Here is a 15,475-nt window from a genome sequence, read left to right on the forward strand (position 1 = left end):
AGGCTCGGGTGCGGGAACAGCAGCGGGTCGACGCTTGGGCCCAGGAACGACTCCGGGAGCTGGCTGAAGGGTCCAGCCCACAGTATCCGGGGCTGGTCCTGCATCAGGGCCTTCTGCTGCACCACGGCCGTCTGTACATCCCGCCAGGGCCACTGCGGCTGGAGGTTCTCCGGATGGCCCATGATGCCCCAGCAGCGGGGCACTTTGGACGGTATCGGACCACCCATCTGGTCAGTCGTGAGTTTTGGTGGCCCCGCCTGAAGGCCGACGTGGCTCGCTACGTTGCTGGTTGTGATGTCTGCCGGCGCGCCAAGGGTCCTACCGGGCGACCCCCCGGCCTACTTCAGCCATTGCCAGTTCCACCGCGCCCTTGGCACACGGTTTCGTTGGACTTTGTAGTGGACTTACCCCCGTCTCGTGGCTGTACCTGCCTTCTAGTGTTCTCCGACCATTTCACCAAGATGGTGCACTGCACCCCCTGCCCATCTGTACCCACAGCCAAGGAAACCGCTCAGCTGTACCTTCAGCATGTCTTCCGCCTGCATGGCCTACCAGAGCGCGTGGTGTCCGACCGGGGCGTTCAGTTCACATCCCGGTTCTGGCGAGCATTACACCAGACCCTCGGGACAGAGGTCTGCCTCTCGTCAGCCTACCACCCACAGACCGATGGCCAGACGGAACGGGCGAACGCGGTGCTGGAGCAGTACCTCCGGTGTTACTGCAGCTACCAGCAGGATGACTGGGTCGACCACCTGGCATTGGCGGAGTTCGCCTACAACAACGCGGTGAATGCGTCCACCCAGCAGACCCCGTTCCAGGCCAGTTACGGTTATCATCCACGGCTGTTTCCAGATGTGCTGCCGGCATCCGCGGTCCCGGCGGTGACGGAGTGGCTTCAAGAGCTCCAGTCCCAGCAACAGCTTTTGGTGGAGCAACTGCACCAGGCCAAGGAAGCGTACAAAGCCCAGGCCGACCGCCACCGCCAGGTGGGGCCGGAACTTCGCGTCGGTGACCTGGTTTGGCTCTCCACTCGCCACCTCCACCCCTCTCGACCTTCGCGGAAGTTGGATGCCCGCTTCACCGGCCCGTTCCCTATCGTGGACCAAGTCTCTCCTGTAGCATTCCGTCTCCGGTTACCCGCAACCCTGAAGGTTCACCCGGTCTTCCACAGGTCCCTGCTGAGTCCGGTGGCCCCACCCGACGAGTTCCACCCGAACCGTCCCCGTCCGCAGCCAGTGTTGGTTCAGGGAGAGCCTGAGTATGAGGTGGAACGCATCCTGGACTCCCGATACCGCAGGGGAAAGCTGCAGTATCTCATTGACTGGAAGGGGTATGGACCGGAGGACCGTTCCTGGGAACCAGCGGCCAACGTCCACGCACCTGCCTGCCTCCGAGAGTTCCATGCGACGTACCCCGGCAAGCCGGGTCCGGACCCTCGGTTGAGGGGGGGGCCTGGGAGGGGGGATGGTGTGATGGCCTGGGATTCCGATTCAGAGGATGAACCAGAGGAATCCCAGCCTGCACAGGAGCCCCCGCCTCCAGGGCCGGCTGAACTGGGGCAAGGCCTAGATGCTGAAGAGCCTGCACCTGTGACAGAGCATCAGGAGCTGGCCCCAGGTGAAGCCCTTCTGGCCCCAGAGGGGCTTGACGACTCAGTGGCCACAGGTGAGCCTCCTCCAGGGCCCAGTAACCCTTCGGCCTCTCCTGATCTGCAGAGGCTTAGGGCAGAGAGGCGAAGGGAACTGGTTGCCCCCAGGAGGAGTGCTCGCCTTAAGGCCAGAGGAGGCGGGGCTCCTGGGGGCCGGGACCGCCCCCGGCCTTAGAAGAGGATAAAAGCCCAGTCAGCCTGGCCCCAGGTTGCGGGAGCAACGTCGTTGTTGGCTTTGGACCTTCCTGTGTTCCTGATCCCTGCTTGGCCTCCTGTTCCTGACTATCCGGTGTTCCAGTTCCCAGCTCGGCCTCCTGTTCCAGCGTACCTGTTCCCCGCCCGGCTCCCCGTCTTGGACCTCGCCCCTCTTCGTGTGGACTCTGCTTACACCCACGGTACCTTCCCCCGGGACCAGCACAGTGTAGTTCCTCTCGGATTTGTTCAACTTCCGCGAGAAGAATGCACACGGTCTCCATTCAGACGTATCTTTTCCCGGCTGGAGAAGAACGGCCCCCACCGCTCGGTCTGACGCGTCAGTCTCCACTCTCATTGGTTGTTGTAGATCCACGTGCAAAAGTTGCTCTTCCGACGCAAATGCCTGCTTTAAGCGTTCGAACGCCCTCTGCGCTTCTCCCGTCCAAACAAATTTCTTTTTGCTACTAAGACAATCCGTGATGGGCGCTGTTAAATGGGCAAAGTTTTTGATGAACTTCCTATAGAAGTTTCCGAAGCCCAGGAACCTTTGCACGTCCTTCTTGGTCTTTGGTGTTTTCCATTCCAGTACCGCTTGAACCTTGCTGGGATCCATGGCCAATCCCTTGTCAGACAACCGGTACCCCAGGAATTCCACCTCCTTGGTATGAAACTGACACTTCTCCAGTTTCACCCACAGCCGGTTTTCTCGCAGCTTGCTCAGTACCTCTCTTACATCTCGCACATGCTGCTCCTCGTTGTCTGAGTACACCAGGACGTCATCTAAGAACGCTACGCAGTTCTTGTAGAGCAGTGGCCCCAGGACGTGATTCATGAATGATTGAAAACAGGCGGAGCCCGCTTGTAATCCGAAAGGCATAACCAAGTACTCAAAGGCCCCCAAGGGGGTGAACATAGTGGTCTTCCACTCATCCCCCTTTCTCACACGTATCAAGTTATATGCCCCCCTAAGGTCCAGCTTGGTAAAAATTTTCCCTTTTCTCACCCGTGTTAGAATGTCATCAATTCTGGGCATAGGGAAAGTCACTGGTTCTGACACTGCATTTAGGGCCCTGAAATCACATACAAGCCTGGGCTTGCCCGTGTTTTTTTTGTCCACAAAGAACACTGGGCTGCCCCCCACCGCTCGTGACTCTCTGATGAAACCTCGCTTGAGATTCTTGTCAATGAACTCCCTTAACTCCTGCATCTCACTGTCTGACATTGCATACAGCTTGCCCACTGGCAATTGTGCTCCTGGGAGTAAGGTAATTTGACAATCAAAGGGTCTGTGCGGGGGCAGCTTGTCTGCTTCTTTTTCGCTGAATACGTCAATCAAGTCAGCGTATTGTGGTGGCACCCTCCCCTTGTCCATCATTTCCATCCCTGCTAGAGTGGCCCTGGCGCCAGCCTGAGCCTCTCCCTCCTTGCAGTGTTCTAGGCAATGTGCTGATCCAAAGGAAACCACTCTCTGATGCCAGCCTACTAGCGGATCGTGTAGCGCCAGCCAGCTCATACCCAAGATAATAGGAGCTCCTCCCAAGGTGGCTACGTTAAACGCTATCAGTTCGGTGTGTTGTGCCACCCTCATTATCATTGGTACAGTCTGTTGGCTCACTTCTCCTCCCAACAGCTCCCTCCCATCAATCGTGGTAACCTGCAAAGGCTTACTCAATGGGATAGTCTGTATCTGGTGTGCAGCTGCAAACTCTTTGCTCATGAAATTACATGAGCTACCTGAATCCAATAGCGCCTTTATCTTCAGTGGGTGTCCGTTTGCCAGTTCCAGCAACACCTCTATCACAAGCGCTGGTCTTGGAGGTTCCGGCGTGGGCACATTCATTACTCCCTGGCCTGGCTGCTGTGCCCTGATGTTGGCAACCAGGCGTTGGCTTTTACTTGCTCCGTGATTTCTTCTTCCTCCTTCCCCCCAACAGTTCCCGCCATCCCTTGCCATTCCTTCCTTTGCGGACAGACTCTGGCAAAGTGACCTGGCTGTTGGCAGAGATAGCATCTCTTGCCGCTCTTTCCCTCCTTCTTCCGCCCTTCACTGGTGTTTGAAACTGCGCGCGCGCGCGCTGTTCCAAGTTCCATCGGCTCTGCTGGCGGGAAAGGCTGCTCCGGAATCTCTGGAATGCGGAAGTCCTTCCAACGTTCCCCCTTTCCTTCCCGCTTTTCCATAGCTCTAGCTTCCTGGCGTGCCCCAATGGACAGCGCTGATTTAGTCAGCTGATCCATAGACTCCGCCCTAGGCGCCCGGGAAAGTTCATCTTTCACTGCCGGAGAGAGACCTTCTTCAAACAGCATTTGAATAGGTTCACTAGCAAGGTCCCACCCAAGTCTATGAATCAGCATGGTGAACTCAGTCCAGTACTCACGTACAGATCGGCTCCCCTGTTTACACGCCATTAACTGCCTGCGCACCACTCCCTGCTCGATCTCGCTGGAAAACATCAAGTCCATGGCGCGGAAAAACTTCATTGTGTCCTTTAAGATTTCATTATTGGCTGCCATCAGGGGCCGAACCCAGTCCCTCGCCCCTCCCTCTAGATGGCCAATCACGTACGCCACTCTAGAGTTCTCGTCGGGGAAGTCATCAAACAGCAGATTGAGAGCATATTGCATCTCTGTCCTAAAGGCTTGATAGTTCCGGGGATCCCCCCCAAATTTCTGCACCAGTCCAGGCACCCGTCTGGCAAGTGGGGTGGTCTTCCCCTTATCTGCATCTTGAGCCCTCCTCTCCTCTAGCCTCGCCGTTTGCAGTGCCAGCTGGACCTCCAACGCCCTGTACCTTTGTTCCAGGCTTGGATCTGCCCCGGCTCCTGCTCCTCCGGTTCCGGCTGGTTCGCTCATGATGCCTTCTGCTTGCACAAGCTGCTTTCAAAGACTGTCAGATTGCTGTGATGGGATAATGAGCTGCTTGTGCGTAAAAGCTTGATCCCTCTGGGGTTTGGCTGGTCATCCAAACCGATGCACTAACGGAGCCCCCAAAGCATGACTCCGTCAGTCGCTGGTAGAATCTGACAGTGGGCGTCTACGGAATTTACGCCAACATAAAAGCTGTTTGACAGACATGCGCTTTCGTGACTCTCTGCGTGACAGTTTCCGGCGAAGGGTGGGCGTTCCCAACGGGGGTCCCGTTACCTCTCCACTACTCTCACTGGAAGCATCCCAGAGCCTCCCCTCCGCTGTGACTCTTGCACTCCCCCTGCTGGTTCCCTCTTCTGCTGCAGATTCTCTCCTATTCTCCTGGAGCCTGTCCACCACCTGTCTCTCCGATGGCAGTTCCCTGACACTTCCCTATACATGGCTGCCTTCAGATGTCTTCTAGAAGATAGTTGTTTATTTCCTTGACATCTGACGGGAGGGCGTTCCACAGGGCGGGGGCCACCACCGAGAAGGCCCTGTGCCTGGTTCTCTGCAGTGCTTTTTTTCCTAGAAAAACCAGTGCCAGAATTCACCATGAACCCCTCCCTTGTTCTCTTATAATGGTGCCCACCTGAGAGGTGCTGAAACTGAGTTTCTGCAAGATCTTGCTGGGGGGAAAACTCTGGTTCTCTGTAACCTCACTTCTCGCAATGAGGGAGCTGCCAGAAAGCCCTTGGAGCTGGACCTCAATGTTTCAAGCTTTCTGCATGAAAAGCAGAGGCGCCACCACTCAGCTACGGCCCTTTCCCATCACTTTGGTGGGTCTTCTTGGAACTGTGGCAAATTCATGATTGGCCCAAGGGCATCCTGTCAGTGATATGCCTGATCAGAGTTTGAGCTTCTGGTGTGACCTATTCACAGACCCAAATTTCCTTCTCCGCTTCTTGCCCCAACTGAACTTGAGGAATTCATTTTGTTCAGTGCTTAATAACGGCTCCAGTTTTAACAAAACCTCCAGATATCAGCTTTCTTGCCAGGGCACCGTTAATAGCAGGTGAAGCAATTTATTTGGCATCATACCTGCACGAGATTCCCTACAGTACGTGGAAATTGAAAAATGAATTAAAATAAAGACACCTTCCTTCATATCCTCCCCTCCCCCACCTTTCCTATGTGGTGAATACCAGGCTGAGCAAATACATGATTAGCCTGGTGCAAATTTAAGTGATTACTTAATAAGGCAGCCCTGGGTCTTCAAAGATTGTGGCGGGCTTATAATTATAATTTAGTTTGAATTCCAAGCCTCCCCTGAGTTCCAGGTGCGTTCCTGCTTCATCCTTGTGATATAGCATGGCCCATATTACAGAACTCTGATTTGAAAGCAGAGGCACCGTGGGGGGCTGAAGAATTATTGCTATAATGCTGTAATGAGGGCAGCTCCCTCGGAAGGTGATTATCAGAAAGAGCAGGGCAAGACACAAACCAGAGACGGCAAGAGGGGCATCAGCTCCCTAATCCCATTGCCAGGTGGGTGGCTTACTCAGAGGTGAGAACAGCAGATAGTTCAAACAGATACTCTAATACGATGGACCAAAATCACCCTAAGGTCCTGGGATATAGGTCATCCTGTGTCATTAGGGCACGCTGAATTTTTCAACTTTAAAATTCCAAAAATGAGGGGTGCTAAAAAGTTGTAAGATGAATTCTGAATTCAAAGTACATGCTGGTTAAATGAATATAATTTAGTTTTGCTTGGTAAGGAAAATGTGTGTAAAATTGCACAGAAATTGTTAAAGATTATGGCCAAGGACTTGCAGTTATATTCCATATTCATATTACTATTTATTACTTCTTCTTCTTGTTGTTGTTATTAACATTATTATTATTATTATTTAGCATTACCTGACATTCTCAGAAGGAAAAATACTTTGGTTTTCCAAAAGCTGTTGATGTGCTTCTTCATCAAACGTAGACGTACCAGGCTGAATAGCAGAATTTAATTCCTCACACCCAAAAACATTTTTAACACCCCTCACTGAAGAAAATTTCCAAAAATTAAGTTTTTACTCCGTTAAATGACACACCCTACTGCAGTAAATAGCAAGGGTGCACAATCAGTTATCGTTATTTAATATAAGTTCACATATTGTGAACCGCCCTGAGACCCCCAGGTACAAGGCGGTATATAAATTCAATAAATCAGCAGCAGCAGCAGCGCATGACAATTTACAAACAACATATAAAATGAGGAAGAGTCATAGCTCAGTGCTTGATCATCTGTTTAATCCCTGGCATCTCCTGGTAGGCCTGGGAGAGACTCTGTTCCTGCATTGCAGGGGGTTGGACTAGATGACCCTTGGATCCCTTCCAACTCTATGGTTCTATGAAGCCCTGGAGAGTCGCTGCCAGTCAGTGTAGACAGTACTGAGCTAGATGGACCAAAGGCCAGTTTCAGTATAAGACATATTCCCATGTAACAGCTTTTTAAATGGTACAAAATGAACAAATGAATAATCATAGTTTAGAGGTCCCGGGCCCTAAGGAAGTTAGATTATCCTCCATCAGGGCCAGGGCCTTCTCAGTGATGGCTCCGACCTGGTGGAATGCTCTGTCCCATGAGACCAGGGCCCTGCAGGATTTAACTTCCTTCCACAGGGTCTGTAAGACAGAACTATTCCGCCTGGCTTTTAATTTGAACCTAGCCTGATATTTTGTTCCCCTTCCTTCCCTCCCCTTTTTGTGAAGATTGTCCGCTCTGGGATCCCAAAGCTGGTTCTCCCCTGGTCTCCTCGCTGGCCCAAGTGGGACTAATTTAATCAGCTAGCCCTGGTGATCATCTAATATTTATTGGATGGATTTCCCCCCTAAATTTATTTTTTATTCTTGATTTTATTGTTATTTATGCTTCATATCATATTGCCCCTCATACCTTTTCCTTCTGCTGGCAGGTGAAGACCTTCTTATTCCCAGCGGCTTTGGGGAACAGACTGCTTTTAATGAAAGGACTGGTGCTGTGCTGCTTTTATTGGAATTATCAGTATGTTTAAATAGATCTCTGATACACACACATTCAATTTCAATTTTCAATTTTTTCAAATTATTATTTGGTGCCCCTATGTTTTTAGGTGTTCCCATTTCATCTTTTCATCCTTGTCAGGGAAAAGGGTGGGGGATATAAACAAATATATAATAATTATGGTGGTGGTGATAATAGTATCTAATGAAACAAAGGCTGGACCAGGGAATAAACAAATCACTTTTGATATTATCTTCAGAGGAAAATGTCTGCAGTGCATTGGCAATACATGCTTTGGCTGCAGTTCTATACACATTTACCTGGGAGTAAATCTCATTGGATTCAGCGAGGTTTGCCGCTGATACTATAGGATTGTATATATATTTTTAATTTTGTAATAGGTAAAGCCGAGAGATAAATTTTGTTGTAGGAGGCATAACAGAGGTTATCCTTATTAACCCTTGTTAAATCCTTCCAGCCAACCAAGCAGGCTAGAGCTATATTTCAATATTTACCCCTTGCATGAGAAAATATGGCATTACATCTAATCAAACTGGCCAGAGCTGAACATGCCACATTAAATGTTTGCTCTTCAGCTGTGGAGTTCATTCATTCTGTCACTCTAATTCTTGAACCCAATTTGAAAATAGTTTGCATTATGTGCTATCTCAGAGCTTGATGTGTTTGCCCAATAAACATGGGTTAAATGACCTTCTCCCTGAATGTCACATTGTCACACACACAAAAGTAATTAAGGTGAGGTTAATATGCTTGGGGGGCGGTGTAAAAAAGAGTGAGGAACAATTCCCTTTATTTCTGAAGTTTGGAGATGAGCATGAATTGTTATGTAGCCAAAACAGCACCATCTATGCACAAGGAAGAGGTGTGATTAGATTTTGGGAAACTCCAAAGCCGATAAAGAAATACAAAGCCTTAGCTGCCTAACTATAGTCCACTGGCCAAGAGTCCGAATGGTTTTACCCTGACGTAAAACACAGCAGAACCTAGTCCCACGATTCTTCCAGGCTGGTGTATCAGCTAATGATGGCCCTAACACATCATATTTCTGAATTATCCCCCATATCAAAAGCTCCTTGCATGTAGCAAACTAATCTATCAAGGACAAGGCGAGAGTAATCTTCGCAAAGTCCGGTTTCATGCAAAGCAGAGCAAAGAAAGGTAAAAAAGAAAAGAAAAAAAGGAATCAAAGTTCCATTCAAAGTTCCAAAGTTCCATTCCCAGTACATTTCCGAGCACAATTGAAAAGTGTTGGTGCTGACCTTTAAAGCCCTAAACGGCCTCGATCCTGTATACCTAAATCCTGTATACCTCCACCCCCATCGTTCAGCCCAGACACTGAGGTCCAGCACCGAGGGCCTTCTGGCGGTTCCCTCCCTGTGAGAAGTGAGGTTACAGGGAACCAGGCAGAGGGTCTTCTTGGTAGTGGCGCCTGCCCTGTGGAACACCCTCCCAGCAGATGTCAAGGCAATAAGCAACTATCAAAATTTTAAAAGACATCTGAAGGCAGCCCTGTTTAGGGAATTTTTTAATGTTTAATGCTGTATTGTGTTTTTAATATTTAATATTGGAAGCCGCCCAGAGTGGCTGGGGAAATAAATAATAATAATAATAATAATAATAATAATAATAATAATAATAATAATTATCATCATGGCATCACCAATTTGATGTTTAAACTGTTAGGTTTCAGGAGACAGGAAACCCTTCTCTGCCCCAGACTCAGGAGAGGGGCTGCCTGTCAGAGTAGACAACACTGGGCATGGGGAACAAATTGTCAAACCTGGTGTTCAGATGATGCCATTATGCCGTAAGGTAAAGGCAAAGGACCCCTGGACGACTAAGCCCAGTCAAAGGCTACTATGTGGCGCTCCTCTCGCTTCAGGCCAAGGGAGATGGTGTTTGTCCACAGACAGCTTTCCAGGTCATGTGGCCAGCATGACTAAACCGCTTCTGGTGCAATGGAACACCGTGACAGAAACCATAGTGCACAGAAACGCCGTTTACCTTCCTGCCACAGCGGTACCTATTTATTTACTAGCACAGGCGTGCTTTTGAACTGCTAGGTGTGCCCTATGCAAATCCCCTTCTCGTGGCCACAGAATAAGCAACAAAGCTGGCACAGAATTGAAATAGAGAGCTGCACTTCCGTTTCCTTTCTGTAGCTCTCCATAGCGCTTTTGTGTGTGGCGACCCTTTTGTGTTGCGTCTGCTTTCTCTCTCTCTCCCTCTTTCTCTTCCCCATTTCCAGGACGCCTCCCTATTGAAACACTCTGGAAACATTTCCGTGTGAACCATTTCAGGGCTGAGATAAATGGCGGCCTGGATGCTGACGCAGCAGAGGCGCGCCCAAGCGTTAGCCCTGTTAAATGGTTTCTGAGCCGGCGGAGCATAGCCGTGCCGCAATAAAAGAAGCACTCCCTGATGGATTGTTAGCGGCGCCCTAACTCTTTACAGGACGATAATATTGACTTCGCATTAGATAAACATGAATCTTCTAAACAAGAAGAGAATGCCTTCGGATTGGTCTCTGAGTTGCGTCTCGCCGTTAAAAGGCAGGAGGACACAGTCGGCAGAGTTTAATTTTAACTGTAATTACCTTTCCCAGTGATGTGCGGAAAGGTAACAAATGAAGCGCGGTGCTGTAACGCAGGGCTCTAAGCTGAGAACCGGGAAGGTCAGGCCCTTTGGCGAGACAATTTTCCTTTTTAAGGAAATTCATTAGCGCCTATCCATCGACATTAAAGAGCCTCTGGGCTTTCAAAGAGGGCGACAATTGGAGCTGAGCTCAGCAAGGTGTTTATGGAGGGAAGAGGGCAGCAGGTACTTGAACTCAGGGTCGTGTTGTGGCACAGAAACGGGGCAAAAGGGAAGGAACAAAAGCGTGTCCATTGTACTTCCAGACCATTGTGTTCCTGGAGAAAGCAAAGCACATCCCTGACAGCCTCCAGCAGTATTTCATGTATATGTGCCAAGTCAATGGTTGAGGCTGGCGTCAGCACTCAGCATCCTTGGGCATCTGCCAGGATGAAAGATCTGGAGAGAAGCCAAAGGAATTTCACAACCACACTCCACCATTTATTCATTAGTGTTTGTATTTTACCTTTCCCCTGTAGAGCTCAAGGTGGTGTACGCAGGGCTCCGAGGAGTTGCACACACTTTGCAGAGTCCAAGCTGCTTGGCTTCAAGGAGGTTCCTTCAAACAATGTGTCAGGGACCAGCTGGTTGAGGAGGAGGCACCAGCTGGGGAACCCCCAAGGGAACCCCCAGAGGAGGAAGGTTCAGAGCCTGAGGGGTTGGTGATGGGACACTGAGGAGAGGGCAGGGGCAGAAGATTGAGAGGAGGGGCTGGGTGCTGAAGGGGCAACAGGTTTAGTGAGCAGGGAGAGCCCGTGACAGGGAGCAGTTCAGACTCCGACACTGAAGCAGAGGTGGGGGCTCAAGAGGCTGCTGCAGAATAAAAGGATTCTCTCCCTCCTGCTGAGACAAACTTCCCTCTTCGCTGGCCTCCAAGAACATGCAGAAGAATGAGGGCAGAGCAGGTGCACAAGTGCAGTTTGAGACTGCTTGGAAAACATCTAGGAAAGAGGGAGACTTTGGAAGGGTGAAAGGCAGGGACCTTTATTCCTGGCAACTGCTTCACAGGGTCAAGGCCTACTTGGAAGTGTTGCTGAGTTGTTTGCCGTTTCCTTGAATAAAGAGTTGACTTCACTAATAAGGGAGCCCTGTGACTTTCATGCTGACCTGTGTCTGACTCCAGCCCTGACACAATATTCCAACCAGACATCACTCAGAGCGAAGTCCTTCCATCCATCTGTCTTGTTGCTGCTGTATCACATGCACAATCCCCAGACTAGACTTTGCCAGCCTGGTGCTCTGCAGATGATGATGATTACTATTGCACTGATATCCCACCTTTTCTCCAAAGAGCTCAAGGTTGCAGAGTACGTAGTTGTCTTCCCCGCCATTTTACCCTCACAACAACCCAGTGATGTAGGTTGGGCCGAGAAACTGCGACTGGCCCAAAGTCAGCCAGGGAGCTGTATGGCCGAGAGGGGATTCAGTTCCTGGCCTCGCGGGTCCTAGTCTAACATTCTCGCCACTACATCGCATGGGTGTTTGGGAGTTGGCAACAGGTTGGTCAGGGCCTTCAGGTCTCTAAGGGGCTGATGGGAGTTGTAGTTCAAAACTTTTGGAAGGCACCAGGTGGGGGAAGGCTGCTTTGCGCCATCTCTGACCAGCATGGAAACAATCTGGGAAACAGCAGCATATGAGAACATTTCAAAGAGGACTGAGATCAAATGAAGAGAACGTGGCAGAATATCATAATGAGGCTCCGTTAAACCCAGTGGGGCAAGATGGCGAGGGACAAAACAGAACAGCACAAGTATTATCCTTCCCCAGTGGCCATGCTATAGGCAGCACACAATTCTTCACAGGCATCAATTAATTAAAGCTTCTAACACCCTTGGGAAGGGAAGATTATTAAAGCACACCAAGAGGCACAGGAAAGTGCATACAACAATCACATCGCTTTGTTATTAAATATTGATTTATGTATTGAACTCTGCATTGGACAGAGGGGAGAAAAATCCCTGAGTCCTGCCATCTCCATAATACGAATAGTGGGTTGTTGATTTTTCCCATCGTTGGTATATGGGGAGAGGGCTAGATCCTCAGCTGTTTTCACATTCAGAGTCCCACTAAATGAAGACAAGAGTTTACACCAGATGGGCGAGGGACCCCTTCCTTAATTATTTTCCAGGTGGCATCCACATGCTGCAGCTGCCTGATATTTAAACAGGAGGAGAAAGGAGAATCAGATGTGCAGGTTGGGAAAAATACCAGCTTCGGATATTACAGGTAAAAGATCCAAGAGTGAAGAATTATGAGCAATTATCCATCTCACATATCCTGCTTGGAACTGGGACTCAAGCCGTACGGTCATCAGAAAAACATGGTGCTACTTTTACTTCAACAACCAGTGTGAGTTTGTGATTGTGCATGTTCCTTCGTTGTTGTTTTAGTTCTGAAAGAAGGGGCTAGGCTAGAATCCTTTTCAATGCTCTGTCTGCCTCCATTGCTGCGGGCAGTATAGAATAATAGAATTGTAGAGGTGGAAGGGATGGCAAAGGGTCATTTTCTGTGGTGGCTCCCCACTTGTGGAATGCTCTCCCCCAGGGGGCTCGCCTGGCACCTTCATTACATATCTTTAGGTACCAGGCAAAAATGTTGCTCTTCATCGAGGCCTTTTGCTGATAAACATTCTACGCCTTTTAAATAGGCAGGTTTCTTTTTGTTTTGTTTTGATTATGTATTTTGTGTTCTCCTTTTGTAGTTCTGTTGTTGTGAGCTGCCTAATAATAATAATAATAATAATAATAATAATAGGTTGAGGTTAAGTTGCCAGAAACTTCATGTGGGTAGAACTGACACAAAATATGAATATTGAGAGGAAATGGTTCCTGGAGTTTACATACGTGTTATGCCTTATTGATCAGGGAACGTCCCAAGGGTGAACGTAAGGAACAGAGCTGTGAAATTCAATTATCGTGATTAGCACCATTTTAGTCTCTTCAACAATACGGAATATAAAGCTAGGATCTCATTTTCTTCAGTATATGAACCACGTGACACAAACCCTTCAGTTTTCTTCAAGGAAAAGGACTGAGAAAGCTTTGAATATTCTGTGCTTCTACAGCCCAAGAAACAGAATGATGCTTCAAAAAACTGAAAAGTCTTCAATCCAGCCCTTTCCTATAGATAAAAATCCATTATTTCATGATAACTTATTGGCTGGTGTGAGCAGTGGGGGGAGGGGGGTAACCAGGATGTGATTGGAACTGAAAGCCATCCACTTTTATTTATCCCTGCTTCTCTGATTTAAAACGAAGCCTGGCTGTGTGCAGATGATAACTGTGAGCAAAGGTTGACATCAATTGGGAACTCTAGGACGAGCTGTCTCCGTGTGGGGGAAAATATCACCTTCTTTAAAATAAAATAAAATAAATAGATGCTGAGTGACACTGACGAAATAGACAAGGCAGCCTGGATCAATGACATAAAAAATAGTTGTCACCCAGTGATTAGCGAACTATCACTTATAATAATCTCCTTCAATATGCTCCTTGGAGGATAACATTTGATTATTTGAACACATCAGAATGTTAATTATGGCTGGAGCCTGCATTTCGAGACTCATTTGTATTTTTTACAGTATGTGACATTTCAAAGCTTGAGGTAATTTTTGACATCTTATTAGGTGTTTGAAATTCAATTTGTAGCCTTAGCTTCAAACAGCAGACTTTTTAATTTAGCAGCTCTTTAGTTAGAGTGGGCTGGATATGGAATAATCATTAGGGAAGTAGCCACATAGATGTTGGAAGACTCCTGGAAATAAGCTTCTCAATCGATCCCCCTTGAATAGACAGATACATACATTTGCATACATTTAGTCGCAAACTGAGATATTAACTCAGCTCCTTCCTGATTTACAAATGATTTATCCAAGAGGTCTGTGGATAGTGGGTTTTTTTTTTTAAAAAAAAAAAAAAAAACTACAAAAAGTCCACAAAGTCAGTAGACTATGACTGGTGAAGTGATAAAATATCTGAAACACAAAGCACCATTATCTTACAATATAAATTTACTTTACTCAAGTCATGGTTACTTTACTCTCTAGCCATCTCTGTTTTTTTAAAAAAATAATTCATATTCAATTATCATAAACATATGTACAAACTAACACAGAACCCTACACAAAGCGTGTTCAGTATTTTAAAAACTAATTACAGAGATGCAATTACATATAGCCACATTTTAAAGAAGAGTCTATATAGCCCAACCACAATGAGGAGGGAGTCAGGGGAGAAGTATTTTTATGATTCTCCCTTTTTGTATAATAAAAAAAACGGAGCCCAGTCCACATCAAAACTGTCCAATATGGTTTCACCCCAAACTACATCTCTATGTCTGACTCTAGACAAACAGATGAAGTGATGTTTCATACATTAATAAACCATGCCTCCCTCATAGGAACTTTTGATGATTTCCAGTATCGGGCTATTGCCAATCTGGTTGCTGATAGTAGCGCAAGCACTAGATATTTACAAGTTATAGGAGGATTGACATCATTCTCTAACATTTGCTAAAGATTTTGCTCAACCTATTTGCTTTCCTACAGCGAACTTGGAGCAACCAGTGCTATTTTTTCTAGAAAAAGAGGTGCCGAAACTCACCATGAACGCCTCTCTCGTTCTCTTAAGAGTGGCAATGGCACCCACCTGAGAGGTGTCAGAACTGAGTTCTGGTTTGGGGAAAAGAAAAAGAAAAACCCCTGTGCAGTCTCACCAAGCTTGGCTACATCTGATGAACCATGTATGGTAGCCAGTAAACCTCCTGCTTTTATTGCCTACTTTGGACTGCAAAAACTGGACCAGAGAGCTGGGGTGGCTGGAAAGAAACAAGCAACTAACAGGTCACTTGGTACGTAAAAAAAAAACATTCCAATCCATTCTACAGGATTGTGGCACCTTGGAAGCACAGTGTAAAAACTCAGTACAGTGGAACCTCAGTTCTCGAATGTCTCCATTGACGAACGTTTTGGAACCCGGATGCCGAAAACCCGGAAGTAACTGCTTCGGTTTTTGAATGATTTTCAGAAGCTGAACGTGCCATGCAGCTTCCATGTTGAGTTTCCCTATTGTATTAAGGCTTCTGCTTTCAATTTTTGG

This window comes from Podarcis erhardii (assembly GCF_964252035.2).
Source record: "Podarcis erhardii genome assembly, chromosome: 12".
NCBI classification, from domain to species: domain Eukaryota; kingdom Metazoa; phylum Chordata; class Lepidosauria; order Squamata; family Lacertidae; genus Podarcis; species Podarcis erhardii.